This window comes from Juglans microcarpa x Juglans regia, chromosome 3S (genome assembly GCF_004785595.1).
Source record: "Juglans microcarpa x Juglans regia isolate MS1-56 chromosome 3S, Jm3101_v1.0, whole genome shotgun sequence".
In the NCBI taxonomy this organism is placed as follows: domain Eukaryota; kingdom Viridiplantae; phylum Streptophyta; class Magnoliopsida; order Fagales; family Juglandaceae; genus Juglans; species Juglans microcarpa x Juglans regia.
In genome coordinates this window covers 16495431-16519344 of record NC_054599.1, presented here as the reverse complement: position 1 = coordinate 16519344, position 23914 = coordinate 16495431, and the positions used below count along the sequence as shown (strand labels likewise).

General features: G+C 39.3%; 1 pseudogene; it reads right to left on the bottom strand.

The window, feature by feature from the left end:
• Positions 1-1033: 1033 nt before the first annotated feature.
• On the bottom strand, positions 1034-23710 carry LOC121258727 (annotated as a pseudogene).
• Positions 23711-23914: the final 204 nt, after the last annotated feature.

Below are 23914 nucleotides of genomic sequence, written 5' to 3'. Positions count from 1 at the left end.
TCTAAATAATGGGCTCAAATGGCCCAAAAACAAATTCTTGGCCCAAAGTGGCCCAAAAACCGATTCTGGGCCATTTAGGGCCCAAAAAAATATACTGGGCCGAAGGCCCAGTATGGAGGCGGGGGGTGCGGACGGGTGGGGGTCCACCCCCGCACCCCGGCCCAACGGACGGGGGACCCCGCCCCCGCCATGCGGGGGCGGGGTCCGGGGAGAAATTCCCCACCCCCGCATATGCGGCGGCGGGGGGCGGGGGAGGGGTGGCCCCGCCCCGTAGGGGGTGGGTATCACCCCTACTTGTAAGAGCTCCAAGCCTATGTGGATTGTGTAAATGATAAAAATTAAAATAAATTATTTTTATAGTACATTATTTATATTATTTAAATAATATAAAATTTTAGTTTAAAAAATAAAATAATATAATTTTTATTAAATAAAATTATGAGTAATGTTATATATTACATTAACATCTTATTTTTATCTTAGTATATAAAAAAGGATACATTTAATATTATTAAATAATAAAAAATTATTTAATAATAATAAATAAATTGCATCTTATATAATAAAATAAAAATAAGATGAGAGTCAAAGAGAGAATTTGTCTCGCTTGATTGTTTTGTTTTATTTTTTCTTTTCTTTTTTTACTGTAAAAGCGTTTGTTGACTGGTGCCCCCATAACCTTTTTTCGTTTGACTCTTGGGGCACACTTCAAAAAAATTGCCCCTTCAAGTTCAATTATGATGGTTCTAATTATAACCTTATATATTATATTTTCCAAACAATAATTTTAGGATGCAATATATAATTTTTTCAACATCAATTTATATTGTTCATGTGTATATTATTTTCTAAAAATGAAATTGATCATTTCTCATTATCTCTCTCCTTGAGCCTATTTCGGGCAGCTAGACCTCCCTCTTCCTATCCCACTTCTCCTCCAACTTGAAGCTACCAACCATATGTGCTCCTTTATTTTCCTATTTGCTTTATTTAAGTTTGAGTTTTTCCTCTCATTTTTAGAGCAAATCTATTGTTAGCCGAATATAAGTGAATTCGAGATTGAACATGAATCAGGATTGGGTTTAAACGGTATTACAAATTGAATTTGAATGCTCGACAAAAGTGGACTGAAGAAATTAAAGAGCAGACCGAGTACCTTCTCAAAGATAGCTAGAGAGTTTGGGGCATGACAGGTCCCATGCTGGAAACTACCACAAGTCCCAGATGGAGTTCCAAAACTTGCAAATTTAATTGCAGAAATGAACTGCCCGCCAACACAATGTAGGCTAACCTTTGGCATGTCTAGACCTTCAGATTTTCCATCTCTCTCAATATGCCAGTTGTTAATGTTTGAGTGATCCCCGGATACCTTGGCACAGATACTTGTAACTGATCTTTTTACAAGTGCAATTTTAGAGGGATCTCCACCTATTTCCTCAAATACTACCAACAGATTTTTAGTTGGCTTCAACCATGACCGAGGAACAAGGTACCTGAACACATGGTAGTAGATAGAAATGAACTAGCAATATACCATCATTTAATCTTTACTTTTATCTTGTTCGTGGAGGAGGTTTGAGAAAGTCCGTACCATTTTTGAGTTGGTTGGCCACAACCAAATTGGCACTTTGTAGGCCAGAATGTGTCAGAATAAGTGCATCCACTGCAATTACCATTAGCATTGAGATTCCAATATCTTCCCATGCTCTCCCCATTGATCCACACTTGGCCCTTCCCCATACTACTCATGTCCAAAGCCAAGGCCTTCTCTCCTTTCGGTGCATCAAAATGGGTCTGCAGGTTCAAATGGAGATGGTAATATTTTATTTTGGTATGACAAATGGAGAGATGGGGGCCCTCTAATTGATGAGTTCCAGATAGTGGGTAATCCGATGTTGAAAGTTAAAGAGTGTAAGTTGTCCAATAGTTGGGATGTGGAGTTTTTGAGTACGTTGGTTGGTCAGGATAATGTGGAGGATATTGTTGAGGCTTTGGCTGGGTGTAAGGGAGGCTCTGATGTCTTTATCTGGATGAAGAATGACTGGGAATTTTTCTACTAAATCCGCTTGGGATTACATTAGAGTACAAGGATCTAGTATGGAGTGGCATCCTTGGGTGTGGCATAAGTTACTTTCACTTAAAATTTCAGTTTTAATGTGGAAAGTGTGAAACATGGCCTTAAGCGTAGATGATCGTCTTCGGCGCATTGGGATCCAGATAGTTTCTCGTTGTGATTGTTGTGATGAAGGTAATTATGAAGATCAAAACCATGTGTTACTTACAGGTGAGTTTGCATCGGCAATATGGCATTTTTATGGATCTATTTTTGGTATTTGGTCTTACTTGGAGGGAGACGGTGCAAATTTGGTTTCGACGGGCATCTTCTAATTCTCAGCTGGGAATAATAGTGGGGCTTCTACCTTCTATTATTATTTGGCATATTTGGTGTAGACGATGTACTGCACGTATGGAGGGAAGGCTTCAGTCTATTTTTTCGGTTCGGCTTTCTATTAGTAGATGGATGGGATTAGTAGTTCGAGATATGAAAAAGGTTAGCAAATGTTCTACACATGAATCTCAGGTGTTACAGTCATTGAATATTCCAGCATTGGTTCCTGATAGGAAGTATTAAAGATAGTGGTTTGGCAAAAGCCAGCTCAAGGGTGGTTTAAATTGAATACAGATGGGAGTAGTCTTGGTAATCCAGGTTCTTCAGGGGTGGGCGGTATCATTAGGAACGATCGATGTCTTATGGTTTATGCTTTTAGTTCTTATATTGGAGTCGGAACCAGCAATAGAGCGGAGTTGTTAGCTGTTCTTTAGGGACTCAAAGCCTGTAAGGAACTGGGGATTAATTTTGTGAAAATTGAATTAGATTCTCAAGTGGTGATTTCGTGGTGGAATAGGAGAAGGTGTGGTGTGTAGTACTTGGAAGAAATTTGGGAAGATACGTTGGCTCTTATGGATTCTATGGTGTGCGTAGTTCGTCATGTTTATAGAGAAGGAAATAAAGCTGCGGATTGGTTGGCCCGGAGTGATGCGTCGAGTCTTAATTCTGAGTGGAGATTTTTTAGGGAGGTGCCTAGGGTGCTTCGTGGTTTAATCCGTTTGGATACCCTGGGTTTGCCTTCATTGCGTTGTTGTTAGCGTCATGTTCATGCGGTATTTTAGGTTGGTTTGGTAAGTGTTTATGTCGTTATATTTTTTGGGTTAACATTGTTGGTTTTTTGTGGTTTTTTTTATAGGATTAGTTTTTGCTTGGTTGTCCTTTTTAGTAAGTCTTTAATTTGATGTTTTTTTGGTAATTTTGACACCTGGGAGCGGAATTTTTTGTAATACTAGGTGTCGGTCTATAACCACGGTATTCCTTCGCCAAAAGTGAGGGCTATTAATAAAATTTGGGAAGGGGTCACTCATGGACAGGTGATCTCGGCTCTTCTATAAAAAAAAAAAAAAAAAAAAAAAAAAAAAAAAATGAGAGAACAAGCCTACCCCCATAAAAAAGAAACAAAAAATGTTTATATCAAAGACTCATTTTGGCGTTCCCATACCTTATACCATGTTAGAGGCTGTTGTTTCTCTGCCACTAAGGACCCTTGCATCCAATCAAGTGATGATATAGAGTTAGGAGAACATAAATTGTAACGCCCCGTCCCCGAGGGTCCGGAGAGTTAACTCATGTCACCTAAAAATCATTTCCATCCACATAATACATACTCTTATTTTTCTCTATCGCACAAAATACTCATTAATTCACATCAAATACTCCAGTATAATTATTCTAAGACAATACAAAGTCCTAATATAAATATCAACCTCTCAACTAATCACATCATCAGAGCACAACAAGCTTACTGAATAAAAATCCTCAATACTCATATAAACCTTCTATGCTTAAACCATCATTCTTAACTCCTCTCACCCATGTTCCATATTCTTGATCCTCAACTGGAACATTCAAATCATCTGAAAAATATTGTGGAAATAAGGGGTGAGTTATCAACAACTCAGTAAGCAGAGAACATATACTAGTATGTAAACATGAGCATTTTTCAGAAATTTCAGTATGCAGAAACAAAACATTTTATTTTTATATACAGATCTCAGAAAAACGTGTTATCAGAAAATCAGAGCGACTTTTAAATCTTTTCATACTCAAAATCAGCTATTCATATTTAAAGATCTGTTTCATATTCAAAAACACTTTGGCATAACATAACTAAATTTCTTTATCTTATCATATCATATCATATCATATACTATGTTTAACCCTCGTAGTAGGGTTGTGCTATCCCCAGTGGCCAAACCAGGCAGTGTCATATGGTGAACTTCCCCTTTTTCAATCTCGGAGTCCCGAGTGTGCACACAGGAAAGAACACGTAAAAAGACCACTTTGTTTCCAAAGTGGGTGCACTCATATCATATTATATCATGGTGGTACCAACCATATCACGTGAACCAGTATCATATCAGAACCATATTCAGAATCATAATCAAATTAGATAAGTATGCCAAAGGTTTTTCATATCCATATCATATCAAACCACGTGCCGAACACATTCATATCATTTTTAGATGATCAATAACATATCCAAAAAAAAATTTCATATCACATGTATAAAAATCTCAATTTTCATATTCGCTTATGTCTACACAATGCATGTCAGAAAATATTTTCCCTTTATCGTACAAATTTCATGAGTGATGCCAATAAACGACCGAGATTGGTTTTTCTCAAGTTTTCATTTCATCACAAAAGATGCAAAGTTTTTAGAAAGTCAACCTCAGTCTCAATAATTTATATAAACCTAACATAGGAACCCCGCTTACCTGAACTTCTTAGCTTTTCAAAAATTTCCTCAAAAGTGCTAAAGAAATATTAATCTTCACCTACAAGATAATCACGTAAATTTCCATAAATTTCCGATAAATCTCGTATTTCGATATTCAAGCCTAAAACTTCTAAAATAATCCATTATTTAATTCCTCAAACCCAAAAATTCTCATTATTCCTGAAATACCAACATCATTTTCTAACTCATCAATATCCAACTTAATAACTTCGACTAAAACATTTAATTCTAACTTATTTACGATAGAGATCTTACTATAATTTATAATACTAAATAATATAACTATATCAAAATCATCATAAGTAGAAAATCATACTTGTGTTCGAATAATAATAAAAAAATGTTCTTTTAAAAGGATTCAAAAATAAGATTTTGTACTTACCGCTCACTTCAAAAAATTTCATCAGTAATTGCATAATAAATATTCCGTAAAAAAAATATCAGTCTCTTACAAAAACCAACTTAACAATATAACTCCACACGTCTACGTCTAAATAAAAACATACTCTACAACCCACGTAATATCTTCATGATTTCAAACCCAAAGTACATAATATAAACTCATTAAATTACACACCCAAAACAAATAAATCTGGAAGGAGATACTAAAAGGGGTAAAAAGGGTAATAATAATTCCTACTATTAGAATAACGTGAGTTACCGATATATATATATATATATATATATATATATACATGTGTACACCAGAAAAAGAAAACTCCATACAGTGCAGCTGAAGCACTTACGGAGAGGTGGGGGCACAACGGTGTGGAGCTGATGGTTGGCTACGGTGGATGGGGGTGGCGCTTGGTCACTGGCTGGGAGAGCAAGAGAGAGAGACGAGTGAGAGAGGCACACGGTGAGAGAACGAGGGAGAGACCGAGAGAAAAGGACCCCCAACTGGAAATGGCGTGAGCTTACCGTGGGAAAAACTGAGGCGGCGTGCGGCAGACCGGGGTGATGGGGAGTCCTCGCCGGCAGTTTCTGTGGGATCACCGCAAGGAGGAGCTTCCAGAAGAGGAGATTGCAGCGACTTAAGGGGCTGAACTGCTCTGTTTTCGACTACCAAAATAGAGGAAGGCAGGGCTTGGCCACAGGGAAGCTAGGCGGCAGCTTTGTACGGTTGAGCACGATGGTGAGGTCTGGACTGAGTTTCACGGTGAAGGGTGAGGACCGAATGGCTTGGGGTGGCAGTTTACTAGGTGCAAACCGAGCCTTCGGTTTGGTGTTTTGCAGGGAAACGATGGCCTTCTGTGAAGAGGAGAAATGAGCGGCGCTTAGTCTAGGATTGAAGATGTTTAACATATATATAAGATAAAAATAGTAAAGAGATAAAACCTAAAGGAAAAGGATACACGTACATGCATAAAAATGGAAATAAGAACGTGAACATAAGCGACGAAGGTGTGAACCAGTGCGACAGTTTATGGAACCGTGAACCACGTGCATGGATGGCAGTGAGCTGGGTCTTACATAAATTCATGGCTTCTCCTTTAAGCCCAACCTGTACAAAGATACACATGTGAGGTAGATACTCATCAAATAATTGCAAGTCCTCAAAATATGCGGAAGTGAGATGCTTAGACCTTGTATGATCATTTATGCCAGGACAAATCCCTATTTCCCTGGTCTATCCCATGTATGACAACTGGTCCAAGGATTCCTGTGTTCCTCGTCTCAAAGTGTGGACCATTGTTCTTCAACACCAACAGGACCAAAAAGAAAGGATCAGTTGAAGAAAGCCACAAGGACATACTAGGCCAAGCAATATAATAACCTGTTGAAATATTAACTGGTACTGATCTATCAGAGTCATAATAAAAGTGAGGATTGAAGTATTAACTGGCAATCCAACAGCTATACTGAGTAGTGAAATTTTGTTTGTTCCGGGTTTCAGGTCAACATTCCCTGTGAAAGTAAATCTCAAGCTCTTCCGAGTCCCAAAAGCCAAGCCTATCATTAGATCAAACACAATTCTTTAGTAATCATTAAAATGATATAAAAGTTGAACCTCTCTCTCTCTCTCTCTCTCTCTCTCTCTCTCTCTCTCTCTCTTCCCCTCTTTTTTTCATAGAGTAACGAAGTTCAATCCAGTTGTATTTTCTGGCTTTCTGAAATCAAGAAACTCGATGATGTACCTGAAAATTTCCAATTAGTGAAGACATGCATAACATGGCCAGTTGAATGCATAGTGAGAGTTGGGCGTTGGCCTTGATGCAGGAATGGTTCTGATGTACTAATACCAACGCTGGAGACAATTTTTAATGGTAAAAATGTTATCAATGTGTATAGATATTTAACATTAGGGTGAAAAAGAAATTTAAGAAGGATTCAATTCACCTGGTTGTGTACCAGAGATAGTCGCTAGCATCTCTAGTGACGTACAACTGCTCCAAGAGACCAATGACACTGATTGTTGAATCATCATCGGCCAGGGATATGTCTTCATTAAATGTATCCCATGGAGAAAAATCAACATTTGTAGGCAACATTTGCACATGGGATGTCTGAACTCCAACCTGAAAAGGTTGTGCATCTCACTATCTCAGCATGCATGATAAACGTCAATAGGATGGAAATAAAAACACTGACAAAAATATCTTATCACATTTGAACTGGCCTACACTTGTTTGTAGTGAAAATTAATGTTGGGAAAATGAATTAAGATTGTTGGATAAATCATGTTTCATCATGGTGGTAATGATTTGCATATTTTAAAGTTAATTTTAAAGTTAGTCAAATTTTCAGGCTTCACACAGAACGTCAAGAAAATATAGCAAAAACCAAGATGAATCTAGTAGTTTCGACAGTCAATTCACTTACTTTGGCGGTGTTGAAGACAACATTTTCACAATCAGGAAGGATGCTTATGGACCAGGATGGTAAGTTGCAGTGCTTGTTATTGAAAGTCACCCTGGCAACTGACTTAGAATTGTAATTTGAGAGAAAAGCTGCAGTCTCCTGACTTGGAAGAGAATACATGTGCCTGCGAAATGTTAATAGTCAATCTGATTTAGATATAAGGAAAAGAAAAAAGAAAAAGGAAATTAATTTGACACTATCCTATAACCAGAAGCAGTAATTTCCCAAACCCTTTGGATAGAGGATATGACAAACCTTTTCATAATTTCCCAAGGATGTGATAGTAGGGTCAGCATTAAGTAAAGCTCGCTCACATGACTTGATAGCCATATGGAGTTCCTTCAGATGGCCATACTTGGGCTCCCTTATGAAGCCTATCAAATTATTATGGTTAAACTATGAGTTACAATCTGACAAACTGATTAATTCTCTGATTATGTAAAAAAATAAAATAAAAAATAGTTTATAAATTGAGTTTCCTTTGGTATAATACTGTCACAAGATTCTCACCAAATTCATCAATTGGAGCATCATAGTCATAGCTGGTTGTAATGAAAGGGCCACCTGCAGTTCTTCCGAAGTTTGTTCCTCCATGGTACTGCCAAACACAATGTGAATATCACGTAAATCGTTTCCAAATTTACATTGTCGTTATTTATAGATGTAATGCATAAATGGAATGGATCAGATCCTAGAAAGCATAAATTCTGGAATACTTCTTGCACGAGATAATGTTAATTTACTAGCAGATGAGGACAGTGAAAGTAAGAACATTGAGAACTAAAGAATTGCCATTATGGTCTTAGACTTCATAGTATTAGGAACGATAAGAAGAAAAAGTAAGCGAAAAATGAAATCAATCACACACGAACACAAATTTATGTGGTTCACTAACGTGTCTACGCCTACGGAGCTGCAAATGATTTTATTTTCTTGAAAGTCAAATACACTATGCGGCAATACAATGAGTAATACTAGATACAGCCCTAGAGTGTGCAAGCCTCGCGTACCCTCTTCAAAAAAAGTGGAAAAACTTGGGATCCACATGAAAAATTTATTTTTTTAATAGTAGACTTCATTTTTTTCAAAGAAAGTGTGTAGGGCTTACACACACTAGGACTGCAAATATCATTTCTCATGGTACAATATATATATATATATGGCGAAACCCTAATTAAAGATCAGGTCATACTGGTTTTAGAGCTAAAACCGAGTCAAAAAATTTTTTTGCCCCCCCCCCCCCCGACCCCCTTATTGGATCAAGCCATCAAATCGGGCAGCCACAAAAATAAACTAGGCTCCACAAAAACAAGCCCAACAAGTAGAATATAGGCTAGATATGATGTTTTCTGGGAAATTAAAAGAGAATCAGCCAAAACATTTCCATCAGCTTGTCATTCAAAGTATTCAATTTTTAGGACCCTAAAATATAAATCATCTCCCTTTATTACATGGTAATTAATGAGAATAACATTGAAACATTTTTGTGTACTACTTTGAAGAGGTGTTGAATGCCGTGTAATTATGAAGAGTGACTAACCATGTAATAATTTACAAAGGAGCCTCCATTCTGAATGAACCGAGCAACTGCAAATGCCAAGTCTTCAACAGGTCAATGGTGAATGGGGCCACCAAATTCTGTAAACATTAAAAAGGCGATTCAAGAAAAATTGATATGTCTTAGGGAAGTGATTCGGAAGTGATGGTGGATGTAAACCATACCAGCCAATCCAGGCCTCAGTCCATAGCGTGGGTTTGTTAAGGTTAATTTGGGGAGAAGCAGTCACAATAGAAACCGTTGCACGTGTTTATCTGTCATCAAGATTTAGAGAAAGATGGATTTGAACTTTTCACTTCTAAAGCTGAAGAGAGAGGCTCACTCTCCCATTTTTCTCACAAATAGAATTTCATCAGCTTTTGGTAGCTTGCCATGGAGTTTCATCGTACACTAATTGTGTTTACAAGGAAGAAAAAGCTTATTTGCCAGTGCACAAATTAGCTAGAATTCACAAATAATTGAACAATTACTTGTGTTTATAGCAAAATCTTAACATTGATAGAATGCAAGAGAACAAAAAAGATATGTGATAGCCCGAGTTTTGTCTAGGCTTGGCCCTTAGAATTTGTTCTAGGTTGCCATGGTATTTTAGGAACCTTAGTTACTTTGGAAGGCCTTGAAAACCTTTGATGTAGTTACTTAAGCCCAAGAGAAGAGTGGCTCTAGTTTACTTTGGAATTTCGGCCTTATTGGGAAACTTAAGTCCAATGGTTTAGGCCCATGATCCAATTCTAAGTTGCTAGTGTTATGTGTCCGGAGAATGTTATACCATGAACCAAGTCTTAAAAGTGGGTTAAGGGGGGAAAGAGAGGTGTAGGAAAGCACTAAGTTGGTCTTACACGCCTAACCCAATGTTCTTTTGTCCAGAATTCAAGTTCCAGGGTAGGTTTCTTGGAAAGGGGAGTTTAGGGAAGTGATATGGAGTCTTTCTAGAAATTTTGCATAGGAAACTGAAGGAAGACCTTTGGGATTTCAAATTTTGCTAGCTTTTGCCATGTGTCAAGCATGCACCAAGTTTCTAGAAGATTTTTGTGATAAGACTTTCGTATCAAAGACAAGTTTGCCATTAGGGTTTCGGCTAGCATACTCCTAAGCATTCCATTCACTTGCCACTTGTCACTTAGTGCATTATGGACCAATGGTATGTGAAAGGTCACCTAGGGAATGAATATTGGGAAGATGAAACAACACTTTGGGAATGGAAAAGTGGAGAGGACGACTAGGGCTATGGCACACGCCCAATGCCACTTGTCTTCCATGCCAAGAGTTTCTTGTTGGGAATAGGAAAAGACATGCATGGTTTTACCAAGTTACTCCTTGAGAAGATATTTACTTGTTAAAGAAAAGGAAGGGCATAAGAGGGAAAAGGGGATTTTCGGCCAAGGAGAGAAGTCCAACATGTCACCTCCTAAGAATGCCCCTTCCCAATGCAATCTACGTGTGGAACTCCAAGAGGCTTTTCAGTTTTTGAGAGAGTGAGAAGAAGAAACCTTGTCACTTGTCTTACATGCAAGGGTTTTGATACAAACAAGGAGGGAAGTGAAGAGTCTCATATATAAAGAGAAGGGTTCACGCTTGGGAGGCTTTTCCCTTGCCATTTTTCGAATTTTGTGTGAGGTTCCACTCTCTCCACACAATTCTCCATGTTCCTTTGAAAGCTCTCTCATTTTCTTGTGTTTTCTCTCCAGCCAAACAAGGAGGATCCTTACAGGAGAAGGATTTCGGCACTACCCAAGGATTAGCAAGGTAAGGTTCGGTTTATCCTAAGTCTTGCTCATACACAAGTCTTTTCTCAATCCGAAAATGAGATTCAAATCTTATTAGACTTTGAGAAATGATAGAACACACACACTTTATGCTATTTTCTTGGAAATAACCTAGGGTTTCTAAGAGAAATATATGAGGCCGAATAGTGAAAGGGGAGTTTATCCTCCATGTTTCAACCATCATATGTATTCTTGCCTACCTTAGGTTTTGTTTTACCTTATGAGTGAAATGAAGGGGGTTTTAACCTAAAAACCCTAGAAGCCGAATGGTTTAAGACCAAGTGATGCCCTAGAAACACACACACACTCAAGAGCATGAGATAGGGTTTTAGATTGTCTTTCTAATATAGTATGTTTGGATTTACAATTTGCTAGTATTCCTTTACGAGAATTTTGTAAGTATACACTCAACTTACTCTTGGTTAATATTCGTATATGATTGTGTAAATCCTTCAATGATTTTTTATTGCTTTGATTGTTGTCTCTTGGTTGTATGTTTGGATATGATAATATGATCTTAAATAACTTTAAGAAATGAATTATATGCCTCGGATTGATGATAAAAATGCCATGAAACATGCCCATGAGTTTCGATTTTTACTTGTTTCAGGTTGATGGTTTATGTAATATCATGTTTCGGTTTGAATATGTTTTGAAAGTTTCAGACTTAGTCACAAATCTAAGATTTCATGTTTTGTTTCACTATGTCTTGATTTCTATATTATATGCTTGAAGTTTGGAACATGTTTATGTGATGAATCTTCATGTTTTTGTGCCTATGGGTTTCAAGTTTTTATGGTTCTATGCACATGCTTTAATATATATCATGGTTTATGTGATCATGCTATGAAATGAATATGTTATGCTTGGTTGTTTTATGCATGGCATCTCATATATCATATGTCAAGTATAAGTAAGTATGTTTAAGTATCATGTCACATGCATTTGGGGAAGAAGTGTTTTCAAATAAGTGTTTTCAAAGAAAATGTTTTTAAAGAAAAAGTTTTATTAAGGCCCCAAGTGCTAGGGCGGCGGAATGTCCTAATAGAACTCATCTGTCCACTCTGGAGTGCTTAAGAATGGAGTGGTAACCCTGGGTCGATGAAGAATTGTCGACGAGTCTCGAATGGATTATTTTTAAAGGATGCCAGGGCGAGGAAGCACCTAACGCTAATGGGTGCATAAGGCATGTAACCCGAAGAAGTAAGGTCGAGTTAATATAATTCTCTGTTTATGATGTATTCATCATGGTGTACAGACCGCTGATGGTGTGGTAACTAGCAGGAACACGCGGTGTAAGGAGGGGAGCCGTGTTGTGTCCACCCTCTGAACAAGAATAAGAGCTCATAAGATCAGGATCATTTGATGAAAATCTTGTGATATGATAAGGATCACTCGATGTAAATCTTGTGATATGTTCTGATAAGGCAAGTTCTGAATAAGATCACGTGAATAAGAAAAGTTAAGAGATTTTTATGAAATGCTTAAGTCACTCTTACAAGTCTTTTGAAAATGGTCAAGTGCATAAGTCAAGGTCTGGTTAAGGCATAAGTCAAGTACATGTCCATGCACGCATATCATGATATACCTTTTGTATGCTTGTGTTAACTGTGGTATATTGTGTGATTACGTGCTGAGATTTCTCGAAATCTCATTGTGGTAGTTTCCACTACCATTCCCCAACCGGAATGGTAGAAGTTGTGACAGGTTTAGTAAAAAGCAACTATAACCAAGAGGAAGAGAACGGCACCTTCTCCTCTAAAGAGGATTGTGCCTAAGATGGCCACGAATCGACCCGAGCCCTCCATCTGGGAGCTACTTGAGGTCATTGATCGAGAGATCACGGGTATACTTGAATTCATCGCAGAGTTCAAGCGGCATAACAACTGAGACAAGGATAAGGCTTTGGAAAAGTGTGTGAAGCCCGAATCTTTTTTAGGAGTACGGGAGTTTAAGTATTTTGTGGAAAAAAAAAAAAAAAAGGCAACAACATTTATGCCTAACTTTTGTGGATTTATGTTGCTTTTGAGGGAATCCCGTGTTTTGAGAATTTTAAAATTATGCTTCATGCTTTTTGGGATATTATACCTTTAAGGCCTATGTTTACGTTTTGGACAATGTTTTGGGTTATGAAATTAGTTTATGGTGCCATGTGCTTTGCAATTGTTTATCATGTTGCTTAATTTATCCGACTTTTATTAATTTTTTCTGCTGCTACGTTATTGCATACTACTAGTGTACTTAGGTGCATAGCATATTATCTGTCATGTACGATGGGTGTGTAGCCTTGTATTATATGTCTCAGAGTCTCAGTCACCGCCCAATCCCAAGTGGAGGCTGGGGGCGCCACAGAGTATGGTATCAGAGCAATTACGTCTCTGGGTAAACCCACACGTTGTCCTAGGAATGCATGGTACCTTTAACTAGACTTGAGATCTGTAGTCTTAGGCTTGGATCTTATAACTTTAGGCTTAGCAACTACGCCCATAAGATCGCCAATTTAAGGGAAGAAAGGTTATTTTCCTTGAGGAAGGGACTGAGCCACACTGGTTTTGTGCATTTTCAGGAAGAAGGAAATTATGGTCCGAAACCGGCGTGAGAATACATCTCTGAGAGGCAGGGATCAGGAGACTGGGAATCCTCCAATGGAAGGGGGATAGGCTATAGCTGAAGCTATTCGCCAGATGACTGAAGTGGTGCGTACTCAGGTGGAACAAGGATAAAACGCTAGATAAGTACCGCCTAGAGGAGAGCAAGGATGTACTTACGAGAAGTTCATAGTGTATAGATACCTGAATTTCGTTGGAATGGAAGGACCTTTGAAGGCTAACAAGTGGCTTTTGGATTTAGAAAGAACTTTCGAAATTAGTGGATGTTCTAAGGAGCAGAATGTCCAGTACGCTGGTCATATGCTTCAGGGAGAAGCTGGAATTTGGTGGCAAACCAAACGGCAGCTTTTGGCCCAAGAATTGGGAAGTTTGACCGCACTCACTTGGGAATGATTCAAGACAGGGTTTGACAACCGTTTCTTTCCTGAGACGGCTAAGCAGCAAAAGGCTTTGGAATTTGCAAGTTTGACTCAAAGGAATATGACGGTCGATCAATACGCCGCTCGTTTTAAGGAAATGGGAAGGTTCGCACCTCATCTGATCAGTACCAAGAAGATGCAAGCAAGGAAGTTTCAGGACGGTTTGCAACCTCGTATCCGAAACCAAGTAGCATGTCTACAGATAGGAAATTTTTAGGAATTGGTCACTGTGGCGTCGATAGCAAAGGCGGAGCAACGAAGACTAATCGCACAAGCTCAAGCGAATAGGAAAATGGGATTTCCTTACTCATCAGGAAGTAATACGGGGAAGCGAAAGGCCCCGGTAACCCCAAGCAAAGGAAAGGGAGTGGTAGTTGGGAAGGCAGCACCCATTACTCCACCACCTTGTCGCCAATGCGGGAAAAGGCACAGTGGAGAATGTCAAAAGGCCTCAGGAGCGTGTTTCAAATGTGGTCAAACTGGCCATATGATCCAAAATTGTCCATAAATTACTCCTGGAGGAATGTCAACCCCAAACGCTAAACCCAAGAGTGCAGCAAAAGCCAAGGTCTATGTTATTACGCCAGGATAAGTAGACCTAGAAGTTGATGAGACGGCAGACGCGGGAGTGATTACTAGTAACATTTCCAACTTTGCATTAATTATAGATAGCTTGTGTTTGGGAATCTTGAGTAATCATAGTTATCTCTCTAGGTAAAGTTAGATTGAAGCAGTACGTGGTATATGCTTTGTTTGATTCTGGAGCTTCGAGATCTTTTATCTCTAATAGATGCATACGACGATGTGAGCTAGAGGCTGAGCCAATGTCTTGGAAGGTTTTAGTAGCTATCCCCAACGGGAAGGTAATCGACTATACAAGTATAGTTAAGAATTGCCCATTGGAAATGACCGTGGATTTGATTGTTTTTCACATGATGGAATTTGATCTAATCTTAGGAATGGACTGGTTGTCTAGGCATTACGCCCAGATAGACTGTCGGAGGCAGGAGGTAGTGTTCAATCTGCCTGCATGTGAAAGGATTTGTTATATGGGGAGTCTGTTCGGCTTGATCTGTTTACGGTAACAGCAGAACAAGTCAAGAAGAGTTTGGTGAACGAGGACAATGTCTATCTAGTAATGATAAGGGACGTAACGATAGGAACTGAAGGAATCCAAGGAATCCCTGTGATTGAGGATTTTCCTAAGGTTTTTGTTGATGAACTACCTGGATTACCTCCAGATCGAGAGACGAAATTAATTGAGCTTGAACCGACCACAGCCCCAGTGCATAAGGCACCCTATCGAATGGCCCCAGTAGAATTAAAAAAGCTTAAAAGTGCAGATTGAAGAGTTTCTAGCAAAGGGTTTTATTCGACCTAGCTCATCACCATGGGGAGCACCGATCTTGTTTGTTAAGAAGAAGCATGAGAATCCTCGAATGTGCATCGATTATAAGGATTTGAATAAGGTGACTGTTAAGAATAAATATTCCTTGCCAAGGATAGACGATCTATTGGATCAGTTGCAAGGAGCTGCAATTTTCTCAAAGATTGATCTACGATCTGAATATCATCAACTCAGAATCAGGGAGCAAGACGTCTCTAAGACTGTTTTTCGAACTCATTATGGACACTTCGAGTTTCTAGTCATGCCTTTTGGGCTGACGAATGCCCCTGCCGCATTTATGGAATTGATGAATCGGATTTTTCAGCAATATTTAGATAGTTTCGTAGTGGTATTCTTAGACGACATATTGATTTACTCTCATGATGAGGAAGAGCATAAGAAGCATTTGAGGATTGTACTGGAAACATTGCAGGAACATCAGTTGTATGCCAAACTTAGTAAGTGCGAGTTATGGCTCCGTGAAGTGAAATTTTTGGGACATGTGATTTCTAGTAAAGGAGTGGCAGTGGACCCTACCAAGATTGATGCTGTAACGGAATGGTAAAGGCCAACTAATGCTCATGAAGTACGTAGTTTCCTCGGTTTGGTAAGATATTACCGAAGGTTTGTGGAAGGATTTTCCAAACTTTCTAGTCCTTTAACGGTACTGGCAAGAAAGAATGCTAGATATGTATGGATTGACCAATGCGAGAAGAGTTTTCAAGAATTGAAGAAGAGGTTGACTTCGGCCCCAGTATTGGCAATACCAAAACCTCATAAGCCCTACGTAGTCTACAGTGACGCCTTTAAGATGGGATTGGGATGTGTCCTAATGCAGGAAGGAAGGGTCGTCGCATATGCTTCGCGACAGCTCAAAGACCATGAACAGAATTATCCTACCCATGACTTGGAATTGGCAGCGATAGTTTTTGCATTAAAAATTTGGTGGCACTATTTGTATGGAGAGAAATGCGAAGTGTACACGAATCACAAAAGTCTAAAGTATCTGTTTAGTCAGAAAAATCTGAATATGAGGCAACAAAGATGGGTGGAGACCATTAGTGATTATCAGTGTGAGATTAAATATCACCCCGGCAAGGCTAACGTTGTAGCTGATGCACTTAGTCGCAAGACTCAGACAGATTTACCATCGGTTTTAGCAAGATTGAGGAACCGAATGATTGGAGATCCGCCGCGAGATGCCATTTATGCGGTAGTACAGGAGTTCATATCTATGACTGAAGAAGAAATCCTGGAAGGATAGCGAAAAGGTGAGAAACTAGAGAAGCTTCGACAAAAGATTTTGAAATCAGAAGGGCCACAACATTTCTCTATTGGGAGAATGAGACGCTCTTTTATAAGGAGAGGAAGAAAGTAATTCCTAACCTCGCTGAACTTAAGGAAAAGTTACTAAAGGAGGCTTATTGCACCCCTTACACAGTGCACCCTGGCAGTACGAAGATGTATCGGGATTTAAAAAGCCAGTTTTTGTGGGATGGAATTAAGAAGGAAGTAGCAGAGTTTGTGGCAAAATGCTCCATCTGCCAGATGGTAAAAGCCAAACATCAGAGACCAACAGGTGAACTACAGTCATTGCCTATCCCAGAGTGGAAATGGGACGATGTGTCTATGGACTTTGTAATCGGTCTACCAAGGACATCTTCAGGAAAGAACTCGATATGGGTTATAGTCGATCGATTGACTAAGAGCGCACATTTTCTACCCATAGCAAACACAGATTCTATGGAGAAACTATCTCGACTCTATGTTAAGGAAATTTTCCGATTGCATGGAGTACCTAAGACTATAGTATCGGACTGAGATACCCGTTTTACTTCGCTATTTTGGCAGAGTTTGCAAAAGAAGTTAGGCACTCATCTGAATTTTAGCAGTGCTTATCATCCTCAGACGGATGGACAGACGGAACGTACAATCCAAACCCTGGAAGATATGCTACGAGCATGCGTTATGGAGCTAAACGATGATTGGGAAAGTCACCTACCTTTGGTGGAATTCGCCTACAATAATAGTTTTCAAGCTACCATTCAGATGGCACCCTACGAGGCTTTAGACGGAAGGAAATGCAGATCCACGTTGTATTGGGATGAAGTGGGTGAACGAAAAATGCTAAGACCCGAATATTTACAAGAAGTTCAGAGACAAGTAACTGTGATCCAAGAAAGAATGAAAGCAGCTCAGAACAGACGGAAGAGCTATGCCGATAACCGACGTAGGAATTTGGAGTTTGTAGTAGGAGATTGGGTATACCTTAAAGTATCGTCCATGAAGGGAGTAGTACATTTCGGCAAGAAGGGAAAGTTAAATCCCCAATACGTAGGACCCTACAAAATAGTCGGAAGAGTCGGTCCAGTAGCTTACAGATTGAATCTGCCAACAGAGATGCAGGGAATACACAATGTGTTTCATGTATCAACTTTGAAGAAGGGTTTCGGAGAAAAACGGCCAGTAGTTATGAAGTTCGATGAGATTCAGCTTCAACCCAACTTATCTTATACAGAATGGCAAGTACAGATCGTGGATCGTAAGGAACAGGAGTTAAGGAATCGGAAGATACCTCTAGCGAAAGTGCTCTGGAACAACCTGGAATTCGAAGAACTAACTTGGGAACAGGAGGATACAATGAGAAGCGAATATCCTCATTTGTTTGTAACTTAAAACCTTTGATGTATGCATGAATTGTGTGATATGGATGTGTGTATATATATATGCCGTGAATGCTTTGTTCTATGAGAAATTGTATGTTTCATGCTTGCTAGTTTAAGTATGGTAATCATGTGTAATCCTATCGAACCCTTGAAACAGGGAATGGAAAGAACTAGAAGGACCCCGCGTATGTCTGTTTCTTCAATGGCACAGTTGAGAGAACAAAGAGAACGTAGTATCAGAGAGCGCCTTAGAAGAAAACAGCAGGCGTTAACAAAACAAGCAAGACAGATAGAAATGTTTGAGCATCATCGCACTCATGTGATGGATGCGGACGCTCGAGGAAGGCTTCGCTTTCGACGAGCATTACCACACAAGGAACGACAGTCGTGGAGTAGCTCAAAGGAAGAAGAAAGAAGAAATTTGCAAAATTTTGATCTAGAAGCATAATCAAGTCGCACAGTGGAAGAATTCGCAAGTCAGTTTGTACCTTTTGAGACTTCGGATACGTCTGCGGATCGCATAGGTTGAATGAAATATGGGTCAATATGTATTTTGATTACAAGGCGGATGAAATGCCCTCATCTTCAACGTCGTCTAAAAAATCTACGGCTGCTTGTGGAGGAGGTAGCAGTCCGGTATCTCTTATTATAAGTGTTTTGATTAATGGTTGCGGTGCCGATTTCGAGGACGAAATCTTTTTTTAAGGAGGGAAGGATGTGATGGCCCGAGTTTTATCTAGGCTTGGCCCTTAGAATTTGTTCTAGGTTGCCATGGTATTTTAGGAACCTTAGTTACTTTGGAAGGCCTTAGAAACCTTTGATGTAGTAACTTAAGCCCAAGAGAAGAGTGGCTCTAGTTTACTTTGGAATTTCTGCCTTATTGGAAAACTTAGGTCCAATGGTTTAGGCCCATGATCCAATTCTAAGTTGCTAGTGTTATGTGTCTTGAGAATGTTATACCTTGAACCTAGTCTTGAAAATGGGTTAAGGGGGAAAGAGAGGTGTAGGAAAGCACTAAGATGGGCTTACACACCTAGCCCATTGTTTTTTTGTCCAGAATTCAAGTTCCAATGTAGGTTTCTTGGAAATGGGAGACTAGGGAAGTGATATGGAGTCTTTCCAGAAATTTTGCATAGAAAACTGAAGGGAGGCCTTTGGGATTTCGAATTTTGCTAGCTTTTGCCATGTGTTAAGCATGCACCAAGTTTCTAGAAGATTTTTGTGATGAGATTTTTGTATCAAGGACAAGTTTTCCCATAGGGTTTCTCGGCTAGCATACTCCCAAGCATTTCATTCACTTGCCACTTGTCACTCAGTGCATTCTAGACTAATGGTATGTGAAAGGTCACCTAGGGAATGAATATTGGGAAGATGAAACAACACTTTGGGAATGAAAAAGTGGATAGGACGGCTAGGGCTATGGCACATGCCCAATGCCATTTGTCTTCCATAACAAGAGTTTCTTGTTGGGAATAGGAAAAGACATGCATGGTTTTACCAAGTTACCCCTTGAGAAGATATTTACTTGTTAAAGGAAAGGAAGGGCATAAAAGGGAAAAAGGGATTTTCGGCCAAGGAGAGAAGTCCAACACTCCACCTCCCAAGAATGCCCCTTCCCAATGCAATCTAAGTGGGAAAATCCAAGAGGCTTTTCGGTTTTTGAGAGAGGGAGAAGAAGAAACCTTGTCACTTGTCTTACATTCAAGGGTTTTTATACAAACAATGAGGGAAGTGAAGGGTCCCATATATAAAGAGAAGCGCTCACGCCTGGGAGGCTTTTCCCTTGCCATTTTTTGGATTTTGTATGAGTTTCCACTCTTTCCACACAATTCTCCCATGTTCCTTTGAAAGCTCTCTCATTTTCTTGTATTTTCATTCCAACCAAACATGGAGGATCCTTGCAAGAGAAGGATTTCGGCACTACCCAAGGATTAGCAAGGTAAGGTTCGGTTTCTCCTAAGTCTTGCTCATACACAAGTCTTTTCTCAATTCAAAAATGACATTCAAATCTCACTAGACTTTGAGAAATGATAGAACACACACACTTTCTACTATTTTCTTGGAAATAACCGAGGGTCTCTAAGAGAAACCCTTGAGGCCAAATAGTGAAGGGGGAGTTTATCCTCCATGTTTCGACCATCACATGTATTCTTGCCTACTTTAGGTTTTGTTTTACCTTATGAGTGAAATTAAGGGGTTTTAACCTAAAAACCCCAGAAGCCGAATGGTTTAAGACCAAGTGATGCCCTAGAAACACACACACACACTCAAGAGCATGAAATAGGGTTTTAGATGCTCTTTCTAATATGGTATGTTCATATTTACAGCTTGCTAGTATTCCTTTACGAGGATTTTGTAAGTATACACTCAACTTACTCTTGGTTAATATTCGTATATGATTGTGTAAATCCTTTCATGATTTTTTATTGTTTTGATTGTTATCTCTTGGTTGTTTGTTTGGATATGATAATATGATCTTAAGTAACTTTAAGAAAGGAACTATATGCCTCGGATTTATGATAAAAATGCCATGAAACACGCCCATGAATTTTGGTTTTCACTTGTTTGAGGTTGATGGTTTATGTAATATGAAGTTTCGGTTTAAATATGTTTTGAAAGTTTCGGACTTAGTCACAAATCTATGATTTCATGTTTTGTTTTACGATATCTTGATTTCTATATTATATGCTTGAAGTTTGGAATATGTTTATGTGATGAATCTTCATGTTTTTGTGCCTATGAGTTTCGGCCTAAGCAAGTTTTTATGGTTCTATGCACATGTTTTTATATCTATCATGGTTTATGTGATCATGCTATGAAATGAATATGTTATGCTTGGTTGTTTTATGCACGGCATCTCATATGTCATATGCTAAGTATAAGTAAGCATGTTTAAGTCTCATGTCACATGCATTTGGGGAAGAAGTGTTTTCAAATAGTGTTTTCAATGAAAATATTTTTAAAGAAAAAGTTTTATCACGACCCCCAGTGCTAGGGCGGGAGAATGTCCTAGTGGAACTCCTCTGTCCAGTCAGGAGTGCTTAAGAATGGAGTGGTAACCCCTGGGTCGATGAAGAATAGTCGACGAGCCTCGAATGGATTCTTTTTAAAGGATGTCGGAACGATGAAGGTCCTAACGCTAGTGGGTGCATAAGGCATGTAACCCGATAAAGTAAGGTCGAGTTAATATGATTCTCTGTTTATGACGTATTCGTCACAGTGTACGGACCGTTGATGGTGCGGTAACTAGCAGGAACACGCAGTGCAAGGAGGGGAGCCATGTTGTGTCCACCCTCTGAACAAGAATAAGAGCTCATAAGATGAGGATTACTTGATGAAAATCTCGTGATATGATAAGGATCACTCGATGTAAATCTTGTGATATGTTTTGATAAGGCAAGTTCTGAATAAAATCACGTGAATAAGAAAAGTTAAGAGGTTTTTATGAAAAACTTAAGTCTCTGTTACAAGTATTTTGAAAATGGTCAAGTGCATAAGTCAAGGTCTGGTTAAGGCATAAGTCAAGTACATGTCCATGCATGCATATCATGATATACCTTGTGTATGCTTGTGTTAACTGTGGTATGTTGTGTGATTACGTACTGAGATTTCTCGAAATCTCATTGTGGTAGTTTCCACTACCATTCCCCAACTGGAATGGTAGAAATTGTGACAGGTTTAGTAAAAGGCAACCATAACCAAGAAGAAGAGAACGGCACCTCCTCCTCCGGAGAGGATTGTGCCTAAGATGGCCACGAATCGGCCCGAGCCCTCCTTCTGGGAGCTACTTGAGGCCATTGATCGAGAGATCACGAGTATACTTGAATTCATCGCAGAATTCAAACGACGTAACAACTGAGACAAGGATAAGGCCTTGGAAAGTGTGTGAAGCCCGAATCTTTTTTAGGAGTACTTAGGTGCATAGCATATATCTGTCATGCACGAGGGGTGTGTAGTCTTGTGTTATATGTCTCAGCATCTCAATCACCGCCCAATCCCAAGCAGGAGTTGGGGGCATCACAAGTGACAAGAAGGACCCTCCAGCATAACTTCTAGTTTATAAGAAGAAACCATGGTTGGAGCTTGTATACGTTTCATGTTTAAGAAGCATAATTTTCATTACCATTGGGTTAGGGCATCATCTTCCTTGCACATTACCCATGGGACCCCAGTACCCGTTCCAACGGCCATCTTTGCAGCCAAGGTCATGTATGCATGGCCGGCAGTTCCAAATGCCTTGCTTACAGGCTCATATTCATTCTCTATCTGCACTCAGAAAATAAGTGCAAAGATATATAAGTAAATAATTAAAATTAACGTAACGAAGTTGCACAATGTAGTCGTTCTTTGCTTTTTACTGGAACTGATTCAACAAGTCACTTTATTTTTCTTTAACTTTGCTTTGTAATATACAGAAAAATTTACTAATAGAGACCATTGTAGCAACAACATTGATTACTAACCCAAAAAAGCGTTGGAAATAAAGTAATTTACTCCAAAAAGTATAAATCTTTGATGCATTGACTGTTAAAGCGGCTACTTTTTGTGCTTTAAGTATCTAGTGGTGATATCTTTAGAATAGGTAATGAAACACTGGAGAGGGGATTCAGTCAGCTCTATAATAGAGTCAAAATCATTGGTCCAATGGAAAATGAAGGAGACATAGGATGCCTCGTCGACTGCTTTTTTCGAAAAAGACTCTTTTTGAAAACTTGGCCTCTCTTTTATGACCCTCTAACAACCCGTGTGTGTGGGGGGGGGGGGGGGGGGGGGGGGGGTGGGATCCATGGCCGCAAAACTCAAAAGCCCCAAGCTTCTTGACATTTTTCTTTCCGAGTTTTCGCTGCTTACAAATTTAAAACGTCAATATTTTTACTATCGTTACGAGATTCCTTTAACAATGTGTTAGAGGTTTAAAAAAACAAAGGAATTTACTGGTAGATTTTTTGCATGCATGAGAATTACACGCGTTGAACCATGTGTACGCCGTTAATTCCGCGACCGTTGTGTTAGATATTTTCAGCAAAAGAACCTTATTAATGGCGCATGAGAATCTGTGATGTCTTATACAAATTGATCAAATTCAACTTGTTGATTATTATTTTTACATACCAAAAATATGAAGTCGTGGCATTATTAAACATGCCATTAGTTGGAACGTCTATAAATTGTACATTTTCTAAGCTGTCTGGAACCTTGCTTTTCACCATCAGTTTTCTCATCACTCTGTCGTGTGAACTTGGATCTGTATTGCTCAATCAGCATGTCAAGCTTATCTGCAACGTCTTGCCCCAGGGGGTCTTTTCTCTTTTTCGGCCTTTTTCCTCTTTTCAAATCTCTCTCTTCCTTCGGGTGTTCTCTTGGGTCCCGCGGCTTCCTCATTTTTGGTTGTACATCTGCTTCCATGTAAGTTTTTAATTTGCTAGCATCACTGGCTATTATTTTGCCCCATGTGATCTTCCATTATCAGGATTCCTGCCATCTGGGTGATTCTTTGACTTCCATTTGGAGCCTTCTGGTTTTCCTTTAGGATAAACATCTTTCCCCTTTGCACCAGCCAGATTGCTTTTTTGCTCCTTACTAGCTCCATGCCCTTCAGCGGCTGCTTGGTCAGGTGTGCTATTCTCCACTATCTCGGATCAAGAATCATTCGCCGATCCATCGTCACCTATGGATTTCCTTTTTTTGGACTTCTTTATGTCTGGCTGTGCAACTAGTGTGCGAGTCTCATGACTCTTCTGCACATTTTTTCAGTCATCGTAGGCAACGTACTGATTAGCCTGTAGCTTAGCTT